Here is a 6,701-nt window from a genome sequence, read left to right on the forward strand (position 1 = left end):
TGTTTTGAATTGTTATGCAATACAGTATCCTAAATTTAGGCATTAGGATTTATTTGTTGTTGTTGTTGTTGTCTTTTTTTGTTTTTTCCTTTTTGGTCATTGCACTATGGAACACAAATGAAATTCTCTTATTTTATAAAAGTATGAATTAAAAATTTTGGAAATGGCTGTGATGAGCCACGAAGTTCACTCTGTGTATTATACTATGTACTACTCCTTCCGACAAGTAGTGCATTTTCGATGACTTCTTATTTTGTTGAAATTACTTTAACTGCTAATCACTATGGTTGCCAAATATTTACTTCAGGAGCAAAGACTTTCAGATAGGCACATACCTGATGAAAAGTATCAATCTGGCTTCTATTTTCGTAAATTATTTCAAACTACTGTTTTTTTTTTTTTTTTTCACTCGTGTTAGCTCCATTTTCACATCAAAACAGAATGTTTTCTTGTATGGATACTCTTTTTTTGGTTACAAGACCCATGAACAGCTTTCTTGCCTAAATTGCTCATTTTTGTTTACTTACTGTCATGTGAAGAAGGGTTAATTGCTTTCTTAAAACATTTCTGTTGTAATCCCAGCAGTCAGGAGACTGAGGCAGGAGGGTTGCTAGTAGTTCGAGGCCTGTCCGGGCTACAAAGTAAGTTCAAGGTCAGCCTGAACTACAAAGTGAGACTCTGTCTCAAAAAAAAAAAAAATTCTGTAAGGCAGGTTAAAAAGAATTGAACTTCAAGTTTTGGGTGACAATAGTCTTCACTAGGAACAGATTTTGCATGATATATCCAGGTGCTCTCTAAGGCCTAGCACTGATATTAATAAATGAATGTACTTCAGAATAGCAACACATTTTACGCAGATGTAAAAGTGATTGCAAGAAACAATGACTTATTAAAATTGCTTTTTATTTATGTAATTTTGAAATTGATGAGATATTTTATTAATGTTTCAGTCATAACTTTTTTTGTTGTTGTTCTTTTTGAGACAGGGTCTCGCTATGCAGTTCAGGCTTGCCTGGAGCTCACTTTGTAGCCCAGGCTGGTCTCGAACTCACAACGATCCTCCCACCTCAGCCTCCCGAGTGCTGAGATTATAGGCGTGAGCCACCAGGCCCAGCTCAAAGTCATAACTTTTAATACTATAATTAATTTTACTGAAAGAAAAATTGAAAAATTTCTGTTCAGGTTATTGGAATTTGTTATGAAAAGAAAAAGACAAAATCATGCTGTTTTTTTCAGTGTTTCCCGATTTCATTTTTGTAAAGAAGAATTTCAATTATGAAAAATTTTAAAAGATACAAATATATGTACTTTTATTTCCTATTTTAAGATTTTGAGTCACAACTTTAAAAAAAGAAAGTAAACAAAAGTATGGAGGGGGCCACACTGAAAGGCATCGGTTGGTCCAATAACATGAACTTGAGAAAATCAAGGCTTCTTCAGAGGGAACCTATTGTGTCAGTTAGAACAAGACCATCACAATGGCAGGAAACAACCAAGCACAGCCAGGCATGATGGTACATACCTGTAAATATAACATTCCGGGAGGCTGCGGCAAGGAGGTCAAAAGTTAGTAGAAATTTACTGATTTAGCAATTCTTCCTCTCAAAATAAAAAATAAATAAATAACAGATTGGGGATGTTGCTCAGTCTACAAGCCCTGGGTTCAGTACTGAGGAGAGTGGGCACTTAGGAAAGAAGTTTTCCAAAGGCAAATTTTATGTGTACTTAAAAACAATATTGCTTCTTCCACAGGGCTCTTACTGTCTAAGCCACCGAGATCTTGTGAGACTTGCTGGCCTCCCCCAACTCCTCCGTGCCTTCCAGATCTCTTCAGAATAGGTTGAGCTTGAAGGAAGTAAATCTTCTTTGCTGCTTGATGGGACACTCTGCCTGCAGCCAGGATGCCGGGAATGGTGATCAAAGAGGGCATGTGGAGGAATACCAAGGATGAAATTCTGAAAGCAGCTGTCATGAAATACAGACAAACCAGTGGTCTAGGATTGCCTCGTGGCTATGTAGGAAATCAGCAAAGCAGTGCAAAGACAGATGGTATGAGTGGCCGTGTCTAAACATTAAGAAGACAGAATGATCCAGAAAAGAGTTGGGAAAACTCTTGCACTTAGCCCAAGCTGATGTCAGCTCAGTAGAGGACCATTGCTCTGACCTTCAGATGAACACTCCCAGTGCTTGGAGTACTGTGAATTTCTCCTGGACAAAACTGAGAGACAATGAAGAAGGAAAGCACAGATGATCCATGCAAACTTCAACCTGCAGAAACATATCCCAATCCAGAGAAGAGACTGGCAAGGCCTGATCCCATGGATACAGGCCTAGAGGAACTAGAGATGCTTTTTGAAGCTAGAGCCCGCTAGTCTAATGCTCAGGGCAAGAAGACCAAGAGGAAAGCAAGAGAGAAACATTTGGAAGAAGCAGGGTACCTTCCTGCCCTCCAGAATCAAACAGAACTTCAAGCAGCTGGCGTAGAAATCTAAGACAAGAAGGAAGAAGAGAGGACTTGGTTATAATGCTGAAATCCCATTTGCAAAGGAGATCACCTTTGACCTTTATGACACTTCTGAGGGAAAGTACCAGGCACAAGACACAGATTTTAGGAAATTTAGAGATCAGGTCCTTGATGGAGAGCTGAGATCTAAAAAAAAAAAAAAAAAAAAAAAGAAAGAAGAGAGAAAAGAAACAACAAACAGCATTTGAAATGCAAAAGGGAATCTGTGTTATTGTTAACTCTTCTCTGAACAGGGGGTGTTTCTGAGTTGACTCAAAAGAGGAGCAAACTAGTACTTCCTGGCTCTCAGATTGGAGACGCAGAACTCCAGTAAGTGGTAAAAGTAAGCCACGCCAGTGAGGTGGCCTGGCAGACTGCCGAGGAGTCTGGCTTCACAGTCTGCTTCCAGGACTCTCCTCTCTGAGTACAGCATCACTGACTACAGCATTCTCCTGATAACAGACTCCTGTGGGAAGCCGAGAACCTCCTGACCTTGACAATGTGGACATTCTTCCCAAGGGAGGACTCAACTTCCCATTACATGAGAGTGACTTCTCAGGCATGACTGCATGGAGGCAAGTTGTTCAGACTGGAAGCATGGTTCTCTGTAGAGCACTCAGGACTCCTCATGAAGCGATGGGGCTGGTTCCCCAGGGGTGGGACAGCCCCCAAACCACTTGTTACCTTGGGCTGAACTCCCCTCAGAGATAAATTCAACATTAATCCCAGTGATGGGATGGCAGACCACATCCCTCTTACACAAAGCAGATGCAAAGAGAATCTCATGAACATCTGTGTTTACAGTGGGTGGTCTTCCTGCCCCTAAGAACAATTTTGAAATCCTTCTACCAGAAAATGCTGAGAAGGAGCTGGAAAAACATGAAGTGGCTAACACAGACAGGGAAGACACTGATGTGGATGCTCAAGAGGAAGCCACATGGGAAGCAGAGCATGTGAAGGAAGTGAAACAAATGCATCAAGCTGTCCAGAAAGATCTGCCAAGACCATCTGAAATCAATGAAACCATTCTAAAATCTTTACATGGAGTACCACTCTAATGGATTTACAGAAAAGAAAAGAATTAATCCAAAAAGAAAGATCACCATGCTTCATTATGCTTCTGTGTTACCCCATGAACCATCTGGAGAACAGAAAGTAAAAACTGTAGAATTTGGTACCAAGAACTCAGAACACATAACCTACCTGACACACAGTCCTTAAGAACAACTCTTCCAGGCTTCAATGAACGGGGCAGACAGTGGAATGAGGGAGTAAGGTGGACAAATTATAGCAGTAAAGTGGAGTAGCAGACATGAGGTAGAGATGATAAGCTATAGGCTTTAGTATAGATAGCTTTGATACACTATAAAAAAGGCAGAGGTCATTGTTAATAGTGTATCAGGATTTAAAAGTCACAGTAGTCTTATCACCCTGTTTAGTTTGAATTTAATTTGTTCTGGTCTGTCCACTCATATTGGATTTGAGGGCACAGACATCTGACCCAAAAATAGCAGGTTATACCATGGTAACTATCCTTAATTTCCTATTAACTTAAGCTGAAATCCTGTACTACTTACATTGTCTTACTATGACTGATCTTATTTGAATCCGATTCATAAGACTGCAGTTTTGCCTTGGCTGATTTTATTTGAATTTGATATGCTTGATAGTATCAACCCTGAAAGTAGAGGCAACTACTCTGAAGATGACAAGATGTAAAAGATATCCATACCAGAATTAATTATTAACAGCTCTCAAGTCCTACAATGTTTCAAAGTTATGTTATTATAAAAATAGCTAGGTAATACTATGTTCAACTATATTAAGCCTGATGATGTGGACAAGTCTATTGAAAATAACAAGAGAAAGCATAGTAACTATGGTAGATCACCTCATATTGTGGTCTTATGTGTCTTTTTCACTGCATGTTTTTCTAGGAATTTGTTTTGCTGTCTTGTTATGATTTGTTTTTCCCTATACTAGAGAGAGGATAGATATACATGTAGAAATTCACATATGAGAAGATATTTTTAAAAAAACTATTTACGGGAACAGATTATATAATGCAATATGTAATGAACAGATACTCTGAAGAAGAAGAGACACTAAGAAACCCAATGCTAACTTTGTAGCATTATGATATAAAATCTAGCAATACTATTATTCACTGATCATAGTGTTACTAGTCTAGTCTCTTAAGTTCAATATCAGCATATGTAAAGATAAGGACAGCTACTATGAAGAGAATGAGAGATGCAATGGTAGTTATTATTGTCTTCCCCAATATCAGATCTTGAAGACCTAAAAAGCCTTCATCATCCTGTAATGATTTGATTAGTTCTATAATATGCAGTATGTATTCAATGTGTGTGAAGATGGGGACAACTATTTGGAAGAAACTAGAGACAATTAGATAAACAGTGAAGATCTCCAGTGGACTTGCTTTGAAATCTGTATTTCTTTAAATTGTTTTTTTTAAACTGTTTTGTTCTGTTTTGATATGTTTAATCTTACCCTCTTTAAGATATAAAACAAGTGTGTAGGGCTGATAACCATATTACTAAGTTTTTGTTAGATCATTGAGCAGAACTGTTGGCAGGGTCACTATTTGAATGTCATTTTACATACTTTAATTTTGTAACCTGAACAGCTATTTCTAAGATGACAATATGTAACTTATCAACTGGCATTTCTTACCATTTATTTTTCTGTAATTCTGTATTATTTCTACCCTTTTTTATCTCCATGTATTTTTTTTGTTTCTTTCTCTTTAAATAAATTTAAAAAAAACAACTCTTCCAGAAGATCTGGAAAAGGCCCAGCATGTTCTGGCCCAAGAGATGGAAGTGGTCAAACAAGGAGTGAGCCACGGAGCACCCACCAGTGATACTTCTGCCTAAGAATGAGAATAATGCTATAGTCAAGTTTTGTATCTTGCCTGGAAGAGCTGCTACACAAGGACCAACATAGCTAGCACAAACTACAGAACTGAATCGCTTGAGAAGAGGCGAGGTAAACAGGGCTCATGGGACCACAGAAGCTGAGAGGGCTGTGAAGATGGAAAAGAAGATGAAAACTTTGCTGGGAAGCTGCCAGTCTCTTGCCATGGGGCTCATGAAGCAGTTGAACGTCCTATGAGACCAAATCAACCAGGTAACTTGGAGCTATGTTCTTTTGAAGAACTCAAGAACCAAGAAGATTCTGCCTTTCACTGGATGTAGGGAGCCACTGAAACTAGAGATTGATCACATGTATGGGGCTAACTAAGGCAAGGCCAGCCAGGAAAACACAGGGAGCCCAAAACAAGTTAGGTAAACAAGCTTTTGGAGCACCAAGAAGGCAAGGGGCCCAGGCCTGCCAGGCATAGGAGTTGCTAGGCAGTAGGGTTGAAATTGATATTCTTCTTTGGAGGGTATAAATAAACAGGCTACCGTGGTTGAGCAGCTCCGTCTCTCCCATCAGGAGGGTAAGGGCTCCACCTGACCCCAGCTTTGTCTTTTCTTTATTTCTCACCCTCTCCCTCTTTCCCCACACCCCCCACCCAGGGAACATCTACAGCTCCAGTGGGTCGCTATATGCAGAGACTGGCACATCTAAAGGAAGATACGCAAAGATAGCAGGAAGGAGAAAAGGAGCTTCACCAGAGACACAATCATCTGCTGCTGGAGAAGAGACTTTGGAGTCACAGTTCTGAAGCACTGTCTGTGTCCTGCCATGGGACAAATTCACTTCTGGGTTTCCTCAAGAGGCTGACAAATCGACCCATTCCAATTTTTCAGTTGTTGATTTTAAATGCTCTCAATCATACATGTCTTGTGTTAAAGACATTTAGCACCAAAGGAAAGCTGTAGTTTAAATTGTTAAGTTGGAGGGAGGGATCCCAGGTTCCTGAGGCACCTCGGCCTGTGCCCAGCCGCGCCTAGCCATCGGCGTGCAGAGGAGGGGCTGGGCGGATCCGGAGTGCCTGCAGAAGCCCCTTCCTTTGTCTGGAGGAGTGAATATTTCTGCAAGCAGGGAGGGATCCCAGGTTCCTGAGGCACCTCGGCCTGTGGTGAGTGGCCAGCACAGTCTGCCCAAATCTCAGACTGTTCCGGACCCCCCAGGCTTCTGGGTGCAGTGAAGTGGAGCAGTGGGTTAGAGGCCACTACAGCCGCCTCCCCATCCTGGCTACACCTGGAGGTCTGCGGAGCTCACCGGG

General features: G+C 40.7%; 1 pseudogene; it reads left to right on the plus strand.

Annotated features, from left to right (window-relative positions):
- Positions 1–1,684: 1,684 nt before the first annotated feature.
- Positions 1,685–5,361, plus strand: LOC100713703 (cell division cycle 5-like protein; annotated as a pseudogene).
- The last annotated feature ends 1,340 nt before the right edge of the window (positions 5,362–6,701 follow it).

Source organism: Cavia porcellus, unplaced genomic scaffold (assembly GCF_034190915.1).
Source record: "Cavia porcellus strain 051 isolate PalLab524CR breed Dunkin Hartley unplaced genomic scaffold, mCavPor4.1 scaffold_16, whole genome shotgun sequence".
Classification (NCBI taxonomy): domain Eukaryota; kingdom Metazoa; phylum Chordata; class Mammalia; order Rodentia; family Caviidae; genus Cavia; species Cavia porcellus.